The sequence below is a fragment of the Moschus berezovskii genome, chromosome 1 (genome assembly GCF_049115385.1).
Source record: "Moschus berezovskii isolate FMDL1 chromosome 1, NW_MosBer_1.0, whole genome shotgun sequence".
Classification (NCBI taxonomy): Eukaryota; Metazoa; Chordata; class Mammalia; order Artiodactyla; family Moschidae; genus Moschus; species Moschus berezovskii.
In genome coordinates, this window is record NC_142460.1 from 11,995,529 (window position 1) to 12,010,928 (window position 15,400).

General features: G+C 42.0%; 1 protein-coding gene and 1 non-coding gene across 2 annotated transcripts in view; both read left to right on the forward strand.

The window, feature by feature from the left end:
- PLCL2 (phospholipase C like 2) overlaps positions 1-15,400 on the forward strand; it is a 227,755-nt gene that overhangs the window by 72,372 nt on the left and 139,983 nt on the right. The gene's annotated exons all lie outside the window — the stretch shown is intronic.
- Positions 7,661-7,767, forward strand: LOC129553562 (U6 spliceosomal RNA). Its single transcript, XR_008685493.1, has one exon. It is a non-coding gene; the product is annotated as a U6 spliceosomal RNA (small nuclear RNA).

The window sequence follows — 15,400 nt, forward strand, 5'->3', positions numbered from 1 at the left end:
TACACACACACACTTACCCAAGTAATACACACACACACCTATCCATGTAATACACACACACACATCTGTCCATGTAATACACACACACCCCTATCCATGTAATACACACACACCCCTATCCATGTAATACACACACACACATCTGTCCATGTAATACACACACACTTATCCATGTAATACACACACACCTATCCATGTAATACATACACACCCCTATCCATGTAATACACACACACCCCTATCCATGTAATACACACACACACTTACCCAAGTAATACACACACACACCTATCCATGTAATACACACACACACATCTATCCATGTAATACACACACACACCCCTATCCATGTAATACACACACTTATCCATGTAATACACACACACCCCTATCCATGTAATACACACACACACTTACCCAAGTAATACACACACACACCTATCCATGTAATACACACACACACATCTATCCATGTAATACACACACACACCCCTATCCATGTAATACACACACTTATCCATGTAATACACACACACCCCTATCCATGTAATACACACACACACTTACCCAAGTAATACACACACACACCTATCCATGTAATACACACACACACATCTATCCATGTAATACACACACACACCCCTATCCATGTAATACACACACACACACTTATCCATGTAATACACACACACACTTATCCATGTAATACACAAACACATACACCTATCCATGTAATACACACACACCCCTATCCATGTAATACACACACACACTTATCCATGTAATACACACACACACTTACCCAAGTAATACACACACACACCTATCCATGTAATACACACACACACATCTGTCCATGTAATACACACACACCCCTATCCATGTAATACACACACACCCCTATCCATGTAATACACACACACATCTGTCCATGTAATACACACACACTTATCCATGTAATACACACACACCTATCCATGTAATACATACACACCCCTATCCATGTAATACACACACACCCCTATCCATGTAATACACACACACACTTACCCAAGTAATACACACACACACTTACCCAAGTAATACACACACACACCTATCCATGTAATACACACACACACACCTATCCATGTAATACACACACACACACACACACCTATCCATGTAATACACACACACACATATCCATGTAATACACACACACCTATCCATGTAATACACACACACACCTATTCATGTAATACACACACACCTATCCATGTAATACTTATCCATGTAATACACACACACACACCTATCCATGTAATACACACACACACACACACCTATCCATGTAATACACACACACACATATCCATGTAATACACACACACCTATCCATGTAATACACACACACACCTATTCATGTAATACACACACACCTATCCATGTAATACTTATCCATGTAATACACACACACACACCTATCCATGTAATACACACACACACACACACCTATCCATGTAATACACACACACACAAACCTATCCATGTAATACACACACACACATCTATCCATGTAATACACACACACACATATCCATGTAATACACACACACCTATCCATGTAATACACACACACACACACACTTATCCATGTAATACACACACACACCTATCCATGTAATACACACACACACCTATTCATGTAATACACACACACCTATCCATGTAATACACACTTATCCATGTAATACACACACACACACCTATCCATGTAATACACACACACACACACACCTATCCATGTAATACACACACACACAAACCTATCCATGTAATACACACACACACATCTATCCATGTAATACACACACACACATACCTAGCCATGTAATACACACACACACACCTATCCATGTAATACACACACACACATACCTAGCCATGTAATACACACACACACATACCTAGCCATGTAATACACACACACACACCTATCCATGTAATACACACACACACAAACCTATCCATGTAATACACACACACACATCTATCCATGTAATACACACACACACATACCTAGCCATGTAATACACACACACACACCTATCCATGTAATACACACACACACATACCTAGCCATGTAATACACACACACACACTATCCATGTAATACACACACACACATATCCATGTAATACACACACACCTATCCATGTAATACACACACACACACACTTATCCATGTAATACACACACACACCTATCCATGTAATACACACACACACATACCTAGCCATGTAATACACACACACACACTATCCATGTAATACACACACACACATATCCATGTAATACACACACACCTATCCATGTAATACACACACACACATATCCATGTAATACACACACACCTATCCATGTAATACACACACACACACACACTTATCCATGTAATACACACACACACACACACCTATCCATGTAATACACACACACACCTATTCATGTAATACACACACACCTATCCATGTAATACACACACACACACCTATCCATGTAATACACACACACACAGATGCGCACACACACACAGACCTATCCATGTAATTGGTGTGTGGCTCATCATTTTTTATTGGTTGCATAGTGTTTTATTGTAAGATTATTCCATAATTTTCTAGCCAGCTACATTTATGTTGTTTCCATTATTTTTAGCATTATACAATAGAGAATCTTTGAATTAAAGTCTCTTCTGGGGAGCTTGGAAGGGACAAATGGTTCAACCACCTTTTGAATCTATGCTTGCTTCTCAAGTGTAGAGCTGAACTTGATGAGCTCTTGGGTGTCATACTTAGGGTTGGTTTTGATCATATTTATGATTTCCTGCCCTCCCTTGTGGCTTTCTGTGGCAGAGGAGTGCAGACAGCGGTCAAGGGCATGCCTGCTAGACTCAGGGTGCTGGAACCCAGATCCCTTTTATTCACCTTGCTATCTGAGCAAGTTGGCGCCTGTCACGTAACCTTGTTCGGGCTGGCTTCCTGATTTGTGAGTGGGGATGGCAGTCCTGACATGACAGAGCTTCCGTGAGGGCGCAGTGAAGTAGTGAACGGACAGTGCTTTGTGCGGCGTCTCGCGTACTGGGCGCCCCGCTCGCGAACTTCGTCCTTCCTAGTGAGGTCCACGTCTAAGCAGCGGTCCGCCGCTCACGCCCGCCTCTCTGTGTCGTTCAGCAGCGGGCTCAGGTGGCGCTCCGTCTCTCCCCTTGATCCGGCCAAAAACCTTGGTGCCCACGACACCACGTGCCTCGTGGGAGGAATTGTGTCTACCCAAAACAGGTATGGTTGGATGGCATCACCGACTCAGTGGACATGAGTCTGAGCAAACTCCGGGCGAGGGTGAAGGACAGGGAAGCCTGGCGTGCCCTGGTCCACAGGTCACAAAGAGTCGGACGCGACCGAGTAACTGAACAACACACAACAGGTCTGATGAAGTCTTAAGCCCCCCATGCCTCAGACTGACTATATTTGGAGGTAGGGTTTTAAAAGAGCTGGTTAAGGTGAAGTGAGGGGATTGGTATGGGCTCCAGTTTCAGTAGGACCGGTGTCCCCATAAGGGGAGCTGACGTGACGGCACAGGGGGCACATGGTGTCCCCAGGACAAGAAGGGAGGCCACGGGTCAGCACCTCGGCCTCAGCCTGCCAGCTCCCTGAGCTGTGAGAAAAGGGATCGCTGTTGTCTGAGCCGTGGCCTGCAGCGCCTGGTATGGTGGTCCAGGCAGACCCACGCAGCAGCTTTCCTCCTCCTGCGTGCCCCACTCAGTCCGTTAGAGAACCCCTCGCGCCCCTCCAGAGCACGTCGACCTCTGACTGCTTGTCCCCTTCACTGCCTTCACTTGGGTCCCAGCCGGCTTGTCCCGGCAGCCGGAGGGTGTGGTCAGGCACATCCCAGCACTCATTTCCCTTACGCTCAGCTCATGCAGAATCATGTCAAAGCTGTGGTTTTTCCCGTGGTCATGTATGGATGTGAGAGTTGGACTATAAAGAAAGCTGAGCACCGAAGAATTGATGGCTTTGAACTGTGGTGTTGGAGAAGACTCTTGAGAGTCCCTTGGACTGCAAGGAGATCCAACCAGTCCATTCTAAAGGAGATCAGTCCTACGTGTTCACTGGAAGGACTGACGCTAAAGCTGAAACTGCAATACTTTGGCCACCTCATGCGAAGAGCTGACTCATTGGTAAAGACCCTGACGCTGGGAGGGATTGGGGGCAGGAGGAGAAGGGGCTGACAGAGGATGAGATGGCTGGATGGCATCACTGACTCGATGGATGTGAGTCTGAGTGAACTCTGGGAGTTGGTGATGCACAGGGAGGCCTGGCGTGCTGCAGTCCATGGGGTCGCAAAGAGCCGGACACGACTGAGCGACTGAACTGAACTGAATGCAGAATCAGAGCTCAGATCCACGATGTGGTCCAGCAGTGATCCGGGCGCTGGTTACCTCCAGCCTGTCCTCCAGCGATTCTCCGGCTCTGTCTCCTCAGAACCCTGCGCTGCCACCCCCGCTGGTCCTGCTGCCGGCTCGGCTGTGTTCCCCTCAGCCTGGAGCACCCCTCCTGCAGACGTCCGGGCGCACAGCCGCGCCCCCTCCAAGTCTTGGCTCAGACACCGTCTTCTCAGTGAGGCTCTTACCAGCGTTTGTCTGTCCCCTCCCCGTGGCCTCCTGTTCCCTGTCTTGTTTAATTTTTCTCCATCATACTCATAATCATCTCACCGCGTGTAGTGGGCTCATATTTTTAAGTATTGCGCTGTGGTTGGTGAACTCTCCTGGGTTCACCGTGCAGAGGCTGTAACTGCGGGCACCCAGAAGACGTCCTCGGTGCTGGGCCAGGCCGCCCAGCGGGGCCTCCCACGCGCCGGGCACACAGTTGCTGAACAGCTGCGCGCATCAGAGCGCTCGCACAGACCGAGGCTTTCCGGCCGGACCACAGCTGCGGACCCCGGGCGCAGTGGTCGGCTTCCTGCGTGGGGGCCGTTTCTGCCCCCGCCCCCACCCTGGACCCCTCGGTTGGAGGGGGGACAGTTGCCCCGCCAGTGGGCGCCCCGGGGAGCAGGGGCCCCCCGCCGGTCAGGCCCCCGCAGGCAGAGGGGCCTCGGGGGGTGCAGTGATGGAGAGGGAAGCTGGGGTGCAGCAGGGTTGGGCAGAGTGTGAGTCCGGAGAGGGTGGAGCGGCAGGGCGTGGGGGGCAGAGCGGAGGCGGTGGTTCTCGGGCCGGGGGGCCTTGGGTGGCCCGGCTGTGGCGTGTCTGGGCCTCGCTCTTCTCTACCTGCCCTTGACTGAGGAAGAAGAGCAAAGAAAAAGCTAAAATCTTATTTTTTAAAAAATGAATTCAGCTTATTTTTGTTTGGTTTACTTGCTAGATTTCAGAGTACTTTCCCCAGTTGAAAAGTTTTCTTCGTCTGTTTGACTGCGCAGGGTCTAGTTCTTGGAATCGGGGACCCCCTGCTCGGGAAGCCTGTGGTCTTAGCCCCTGGGCCACCGGGAAAGACCCTCCCCAACATTTGTGTGGCCTGCACACGTTATTTTAGCCACGCCGAGCGTCAGATAGGCCTTTCTGGGTGGCTCTGAGATCATAAGCAGTGTGTACCTTGGGGGAGAATGGATGAGGAGCTGCAGACAGATGACTTCCTCGGCAGCTCAGGGCGTCACGTGCTGCTTGTCTGGCTTCTGAGTGGGGCCTGGGGTGGCTGTTTGTTTCCCTTTGATTCTGTAGTCTTCTCTGCGGCTCAGCGAAGAGCCCGAACAGGTCATCAGTGTTGTCGTAGGTAACTGGATTTCATATTTCTTCTTGGGCTATAACTCTTAAAAAGAATTAATAGTGTTCTTTTTTCCTTTCTGCCTCTTGATCAGAGAATAATCTGGTAGAGCCTTTCTTTTATATCTTTTCCCACATAAGAGGCGTCAGTCAATGAACCTAGGATTCAACGGTTTTTCTTACCAGTCAGCCTTGTTTGCGGTGGGAGCTCAGACAAAAGTGCTAGAATAGCAGCAAATAAAGTTTTCCTGAAACGGTCACCTTCAAGGGATTGGGCCACTTACCTGTGAGTTCCTTAGGAGAAGGGATGGCACCTTTGTCTCTGGAAGCTCACAGAGCGAATGAGGCTGGCGGCATAACAGTTTGTACCGAGCCCAGCAGAAGGCAGGGGCCTCCGATGGCCTCATCTCACCTGCCTGGTGCCTTTGCCCTTTGGAAGGGCAATTCATTGCCTCCATGGGGAAGAAGTGCTTTAAAAAGCACAGTATCCTCTGCTTTTCAGTAGTTTTCACTCCTTTTATCATTCCAAATAATCGTTATAAAAATTCACTCCCAGTTAAAGTGTGAGGCACCTTTGCCACCAAAATGTCCCATTACTGCCGTGACTGGAAATATTTAAACACCCTCCAGACCCCTGCCCGCTACTGTCAGAGAACCCTTTCATTCCGTTCTCATCGGATAATTCTAATCAGTAAATTAATTGCCAGTCAGGGGTATTTCTCCAGTTACAAAAATTCATTTCTTAAAATTTAACGTTTAAGAGAAGGTTAATATGAAAGCTAATTATGGTTAGTATGATACCAATGATTGTTTCCTGTTCATTATTTTTTTGAAATGGCTCATTTGATTCATTAAGGAGTACTTGTTTGGATGAATAAAGAAAAACATGTACTTTAATTGTCCTGCTTTCTAAATCATCCAGCATACATTTGAATAGAATTGTTCAGCCTTTTTTTTTTTTTTTTATAAAAATGCAAGCATTTTGGGCCTTCCCTGGCAGTCCAATGGGTAAGACTCAATGCTTCCAATACAAGGTGCACAGGTTCAGTCCCTGGTTGGGGAACTAAGATCCTGTGTGTTGTGCAGTGAGGCGCCCCCCAAAAAAGTAAAGAAATATATTCTTAATTTTTTTAAAAAAAGCATTTTGACTCATACATGAATGTTCATAGCAGCGTTATTCATAATACTCAAAAAGTGAAAACAACCCAAATATTCATTAGTTGGTGAATGGATAAATAAAATGGGTTCATCCATACCATGGAGTATTGCTTAACAATAAAAGAAAAATGAAGGCGTGATCCATGCTATATGTAGATGAACACTGCAAACATTGTACGTTAAGTGAGAGAAGCCAGTCACCAAAGGCTGCATATTTATGATTCCGGAGGGCACACCACTGTGATTCTCAGCTGTTGCCGTCTTTGAAAGCCTTGCGTTTTGTTTTGCACTGGACCTCCCAAATTATCTAGTTAGTCCTACTAACATGTTGCTTTAGGTTCAGGTCTTTAATTACTCTGGAATATGTGTGTGTGTGTGTAGCTTGTGTGAAGAAGAAACCTTATTATTTTTTATTTTGTGCTGTTGCAAATGGACAACCAGTTATTACGGCACTGTTTGTTGACTAATTAATGCTCTTCCCGTGATTTAGAATACCACTTTTATTATATTTTGAATTCCCTTGTATTCATCAGATTGTCTCTTAAGGATATGTTCTTTTCTATGAATCTGGTCTTCAATTCCTGCACGAATATCCTGCTGCTTTAATCACTTTATATTCACAGTGAGTTATATATATATATATATTTAGCTATATATATATATATATTTAGTAGCAGGGTGAGACACGTTCTTTCTCTTTAAGATTGCCTTGTGCTTTTTTCGGTAGCACATACACTAGAGTCGGAATGATGCACAGAAGATTGGCATGGTCCCTGTGCAACGATGGCGTGCAAGTTTGTGAGGCATTCCGTATTTTTCCTAACATTAAAAAAGAAGATTGCCTCAACTATCTTGTATGTTTATTCATTTGCTTTAATTATTTGTTTCAGCATGTCAGATTCCTTGCAAATTCCATTTGGTATTTTTTTAAGGATTTTATTAAATTTATAAATAATTGGGTGGAAAAGTCTCTATGGGTTTCCCTTGTGGCTCAGCCGGTAAAAAATCTGCCTGCAATGCAGGAGACCTGGGTTCGATCCCTGGGTTGGGAAGATCCCCTGGAGAAGGGAAAGGCTACCCACTCCACGATTCTGGCCTGGAGAATTCCATGGACTGTATGGTCCATGGGGTTGCAAAGAGTTGGACACCACTGAGAGAGTTTAACTTTCACTTTCAAAGTCTCTGTACTATTGAGTCTTCCCACCCAGGGACAAGCTATGTTTCTGTTTTAATTCTCTGTATCCTTTAGTGAAGTTTTATTTTCTTTACAACAGTCTTGTATATCAGGCATTTTCAAATGGGCTTTTTTCTAAGTTTTTCTGATTGATCATTGCTAATGTACACGACTGGAAAGATTGCTGGGAGAAATATCAATAACCCCAGATATGCAGATGACACCACCCTTATGGCAGAAAGTGAAAAGGAACTAAAAAGCCTCTTGATGAACGTGAAAGAGGAGAGTGAAAAGGTTGGCTTGAAGCTCAACATTCAGAAAACAAAGATCATGGCATCTGGTCCCATCGCTTCATGGGAAATGGAAAAACAGTGGAAACAGTGTCAGACTTTATTTTTTTGGGCTCCAAAATCACTGCAGATGCTGATTGCAGCCAGGAAATTAAAAGACGCTTACTCCTTGGAAGGAAAGTTATGACCAACCTAGATAGTATATTAAAAATCAGAGACATTACTTTGCCAACCAAGGTCTGTCTAGTCAAGGCTATGGTTTTTCCCGTGGTCATGTATGGATGTGAGAGTTGGACTGTGAAGAAAGCTGATCACCGAAGAATTGATGCTTTTGAACTGTGGTGCTGGAGAAGACTCTTGAGAGTCCCTTGGACTGCAAGGAGATCCAACCAGTCCATTCTAAAGGAGATCAATCCTGGGTGTTCATTGGAAGGACTGATGCTAAAGCTGAAACTGCAATACTTTGGCCACCTCATGTGACCAGTTGACTCACTGGAAAAGACTCTGATGCTGGGAAAGGTTGGAGGCGGGAGGAGAAGGGAACGACAGAGAATGAGATGGCTGGATGGCATCACCGACTCGATGGACATGAGTTTGAGTGAACTTGGGGAGTTGGTGATGGACAGGGAGGCCTGGTGTGCTGTGATTCATGGGGTCGTGGAGAGTCAGACACGATTGAGCGACTGAACTGAACTGAACTGAATGTACACGAAAGATAATAATTTCTATTTCTGATCTTGTTTTGGCATCCTTGCTGGCTGTCATCTTTATAGATCTCATAGTTTTCTGGTTGGTTCTCTTGGCTCTCCATACAGACACTTAAAAAATCTGCAGATAAAGACTGTTGTGTGTCTTTTTTCACTCCTGTATGTCTTACATGGGGGCTCCCAGGTGGCTCACTGGTAAAGAGTCTGCATGCTAATGCAGAAGACACAGGTTCAGTTCCTACGTAAGGAAGCTCATCTGGAGAAGGAAATGGCAACCCATTCCAGTATTATTGCTTGGGAATCCCATGGACAGAGGAGCCTGGTGTGCTATAGTTCATGGGGTCACAAAGAGTCAGACATGACATAGCAACTAACCAATAACAACAACATACATTGTTCTTTTCCCTGAGATACTGCTTTGGCTAGTACAAGTCATATTCTTCAACTGGGATGCTTCCAGCATTTCATCATTAAATAAAATGTTTACCATTGGTTTTTTGTAAATTCCTTTTTTCAGGCTAAGGAAAATGTCTATTTCTGGTTTGTTAAGAGTCTCACCATGAATGTGTTTTGCATTTTATCAAATCTTTTCTCTGTAATAATTAACAAATCTCGTTATTTTTCTTTTATTTTGTTAATACAGTAATTATCGTCATAGAATTTTCTCTTACAAAACTACCATTGTATTTCTGGAATAAATTTTGCCTGTTCTTGATAAATTGATTAACCAGTATTTTATTTATGGCTTTTGAACCTTTGTTTATAAGTGTGAACGATCTGCTGTTTTTGTTCTGGGTTGTTATTGTCTGGCTTGAGTATCAGGGTCATGTTAACCCATTCAGGACATGGAGCAGCCCCTCTCTCCCCTCAATTAATGATCCTGTCCAAAGTGTCAAGAGTCCTGAATCTAAGAAAAATTCTGCTAGATTCAGAGAAGAAGCTGAGTGGCCTTCTGTTTTTCCCTTAAGTTCCTGAATAGTTTATATAACATAAAATTTACCTATTATTTGAAAGTTTGGTATAATTCACCTAAAATGACCTAAGCTTGGTTCCTTTTCAAAGACTAGATCTTTGATTACCTTTTTGATTTTTTTCTAGAATATTGATCTCAATGGTTTTCTTCTTTCTGAGCTGATTATAATAATTATATTTTCTTGGAAAATTGTTTTTTTTCATTTATTTCTAATTTATTCATATTAAATTGATTACATTTTTATGGATTTAAAAAATAATAGTTATGTTGTTGTTTAGTCACTAAGTCATGTCCAACTTTTTGCCACCCCACGGACTGCAGCATGCCAGGCTTCCCTATCCTTCACTGTCTCCCAGAGTTTGCTCAGACTCATGTCCATTGAGTTGGTGAGGCCATCCAACCATCTCACCCTCTGTTGCCCCCTTCTCCTCCTGCACCCAATCTTTCCCAGCGTCAGGGTCTTTTTCCACTGAGTTGGCTCTTCACATCAGGTGACCAAAGTATTGGAGCTTCAGCTTCAGCATCAGTCTTTCTAATAAATATTCTGGGTTGATTCCTTTAGGATGGACTAGTTTGATCTCCTTTCTTAATAGTTATATTCTTTTTCTTTTTAAAACTCATTTTTACAAAGATTTATTTCATTTGACCTTGAAAACTAGCAAGTTTGGGGCTTATTGATCAATTCTACTATTTTTTGTTTATTTTCTTTGAATTTTGGTTTCTCATTTTTCATCTGTTATCTTTATTAACTGCCCTTTCCTATGTTTATTTTGTTTCTCTTTTTCTAGTTTTTTAATTGAAAGTTTAGGCCACTTAATTCTTTATTGAAGTATAGTTTATTTACAGCGTTGTATTAGTTTCTGGTGTATAGCAAAATGATACATATATATTTTTTGAGCTTTATATATATATGTATATTGCCTTTTCAGATTTTTTTTCATAGCTTATCAGATACTGCATATGGTTCCCTGTGTTGCGCAGTGAGTTCTCACTGTTCAGCTGTTTTGTGTGTAGCAGTGTGTATCTGTTGATCCCAAGCTCCTGATTTGCACCCCCGTCTGTCCCGTTTGGTTACTGTAAGTTTGTTTTCTGTGTCTGTGGGTCCGTTTCTCTCTGGTATATGTGTTCACCTGTATTATTTTGTAGATTCCACATTTAAGAGGCATCATGCAGTGTTTGTTTTTCTGTCTGACTTCCTTCTCTTAGTACGACGATCTCTAGGTCCATTCATGTTGCTGCAAATGGCAATGTTTCACTTTCTGTTCCGGCCAGCTAGTATGCCTTTGTGTGTGTGTGTGTGTGTGTGTATCATATCTTCTTTATCCCCTTATCCATTCCACTGTGAATGGACATTTAGATTGTTTCCATGTCCAAGATACTGTAAATAGCGCTGCTATAAACGTGTGTGTTTTTGAATTAGAGCTTTCTCTGGATATATGCCCAGAAGTGGGCTTGCAGGATCATATGGTAGCCCAATTTTTATTTTTTAGGGAACTTCCATACTGTTCTCTATACTAGCTGCACCAATTTACGTTCCTGCCAACAGTGTAGGAAGGTCCCCTTTTCTCCACACCCTTTCCAGCATTTCTTATTTGTAGACTTTTTGATGATGGCCATTCTGACTAGTGTGAGGTGGTACCTCACTGGAGTTTTGTTTTGCATTTCTCTAATAGTTAGCAATGTTGAGCTTCTTTTCACATGCCTATTTTGGCCACTTATTTTTATTGTTCTTATTTTCTAAACAGGGAGTTAAGACAAAATTTTCTTAAGTATTACTTTTCCAGCAGCTTGATGGTTTTATGGTTCATTTTTAAGCAGTTCTGTTTTGATTTTTTTCCTCTAACCTGAAAGTTGTTTGGAGGCGTATTTCAGAATTTCTACATGTATAGGATTCTTTTGGTTATACAAATTCTGTCAGATTATTTGGCCTGGATGTTTTCTGTGTTGAGAATGGTTTTGTGTGCTCCTTTGTGGTCTAATTCAGAATTATTTCCGTGAAGATGATAAAGACCAACACTTGTAAACGTTTATTCAGATGCTCTTGTGCCTAGTTTTCTGTCCTTGATTGATGGTTTCTGAGAAAACTACGGAAAAAGTCTTTCCATGATTACTGCTTTGTGAATCAAATATACTGATATTCAAAGTTATGAACAATTTTGCAAAAATAAAAATGGACACATTTATAAACATAAATTTCAGCCCAGCCTGGTGCCCGTCTTATGCTAAGGAAGTGTCATCACCTACATAGATGGGGCTGGATCCCCACATGAAAACAACCTAAGGATTTAACAGCACAAAAATATTGTTCATTGTCTTAAAACAAAGAATCTGTTCTAGCTCTCTTAGGAACCTCTCTAACCTCACAGAATACTCAGAGGTGTAGTCCAGTAAATTTTTCGACATAATTTATAATAATGAAAAATCAGAAATAAAAATCCAATGGTAACTGTTAAATAATTTAAGACCTATTATGTGGGCTTTTAAAATCGTATGCTTTAAAAGACTATTAAGTAGATAATCAGGGGGTTATTTTCCCTGCATATACCAAGGGAAGTCTATCAACTCTCTGTAATAACCTATTTGGGAAAAGAATCCGAAGATGAACCGATACATGTATATGTGTGACTGAAGAAGATTCTGTACACCTACAGCCCACACAGTATTGTGATCAATGTTACCCCAATAAAAAGTAGAAGTTAGTTTAATTTAAAAAGAAGGAGGGGGCATATGTAAACCTAAGGCTGATTCGTGTTGATGTGTGGCAGAGACCAACATATTACTGTGAATAAATTATCCTCCAATTAAAGATAAATAAATCAACCCAAAAAAGGGGCAGTGCAAAAATATTTTAAGATTGTGGGGTTATTATTCCTGTTAATTTACTAAATCAGCATATAAAATAGTTATATTATGATCACCTTTTGAGGAAAACAATACAGGTGCATTAAATATATGCCTAGAATAAAAACATTATCTCTTAAATAATGATATGATTTCATTTTATTCTTTATATTTGACAGTTTTTTCAAAATGTTTCCAATGATGATTTATGTAATAATAAGGTGTGTACCTTTGGAAGCATCTTTCATCACATAATTCCTTTTGTCTAGAACGTATGTAAGCCAGGATCAGGTGAGTGCTAAAATTTAATAGTGAAATGCCTAGTTATAAAGGCATAAGTGCTTTAAATGATTATGGCAGATTTACTCTAAAATATACTCAGTGAAGTTTAAAACAGTATCGAGTGGACAGAGTAGAAAGACTGATGCGCTTTGTGTTGGCGAATGCAGGCAGGGAGTAGGTGTCCCGATCTGCTGTAGGTGGGCAACTTGTGATGGGCAGCTCAACGACATCTGTTAACATCCTGAGTACTAATAGTCCTTGACTCAAAAAGTTCTCTGCCACAAATTAGTTCTGCAGCAATTTTTATAAAAGTACTAAAAGATTTCACTGTTTATAATAGTGAAAAAATTTGAAGAAAAATATCCTAATATCCATCAGTAGGTAATGCATGCTAAGTCACTTGTGTCCAGCTCTTTGTGACCCTATGGGCCGTTGCCCGCCAGGCTTCTCTGTCCATGGGATTCTCCAGGCAAGAATACTGGAGTGGGCTGCCATGCCCTCCTCCAGGGCATCTTTCTGACCCAGGGATTGAACCCGAGTCTGTTATGTCTCCTGCGCTGGCAGGTGGATTCTTTACCACTAGTGCTACCTGGGAAGCCCAACTGGCCAGATATATTGTGTTTTATCCAAGCAAGAGCATACTATACAAGCCTCAAAAAAAGAGAGGGGAACTTTATGGATAATGATGTAAAAAATGTCAAAGATGCATTTTTAAGTGAATGAAAGAAGTTGCAAAACACTATGTATAGTATAACTGCATGTTTGTAAATAATGGGATGTATTTGTACACATTTACACACACACACATATTGGCAAGCATCAAAATATTTTCCAAGAAATATGTATGAAATAGTTAACTTACCTGTGAGCCAAGGGCAGAACCTGGGTGACTTCGTGTATTACTATAATTTTGGATTATTATAATCTTACAATAAACACGAGTAACTTTAAGCAAAATTTTAACTTAATGAATTTTGATTTATTTTTATTTTGGTTGCTGCTTGCTGGCTTTCTCTAATTGCAGCGAGCAGGGGGAGGTCCCCTCCAGGTGCAGTGGGAGGGCCTCTCACTGCGGTGTCTCCTCTTGCCGTGGAGCACAGGCTGCAGGAACGTGGACCTCAGTAGTCGTGGCACATGGGCTCCATTGCTCTGCAGCACGTGAGGTCTTCCCAGGCCAGGGGTTGAATCCGCGCCCCCTGTTTTGGCAGGTGCATTCTTATCTCCTGTACCACCAGGGGAGTCCTCAGCAAATTTTGATAAAAAGAAATTTTAAAAGGTAAAAAGAAAAAAAATGCTGTCACTGTAATCAGATACTTCTGCATTTCCTTTCTGTGTTTGGTGGTCTACCCAGCAGTGTGATAAGCATATAAAATAGGATGACTGCCCTGGAAGAGCTTGATCTCAAATTCTCTCTTTCACATGTATACAGCATTCACATAATTATTTTTAATGGGTAGTAATATGATACTTCATTTTCTCGAAGTCACATAATTACAATTCAGTAATTTAATATTTTGATTTAAAAAATTGAGATATAATTGGCATATGACATGTTAGTTTCACATGTACAACGTAATGACTCAGTATATACATTGCAGAATGATCATCATAGTGAGTCATCTACACCTATTTGCCACCATGTATAACAGTTTGAATGACTGGAGTGGGTTGCCATTTCCTTTCTCAGAGGACCTTCCCAACCCAGGGATTGAAGCTGGGTCTCCTGCATTGAGGCGGATTCCTTACCATCTGAGCCACCAGGGAAGATGGCCACCATTAACAGTTTGATAATTTCTTACTTCAATGAACTAGTGCTAATTTCATGGATGTTTATCTTCTGTGGGTCAGATAATTTCAAGGTGGATATTTAACTTGTCTGAGAAAGGAATTTATTAGTGTAGACTTTTGAAAACTCCGCTCTAATAAGCTTAGAATGTCTGCACCATTGTATTTTTCACAGTAGACTCAAGTGTCTTTGTTATTTATGATGGGTCATGAGTATCATGTAAAGTTAAAAAGATTAGTGCAAATACTTAAATTTTGAGTTGGTTTTCATGTTCATTTAATGTACCTGGTGAACTTTAAAATATCCATTAATTATACAGTATTAAACTATAATTTTCATTCAGTGGACTTATATTTTCTTGAGAAGTTCTGTTAGTTATTCCTTAAATGCCTAGCTAC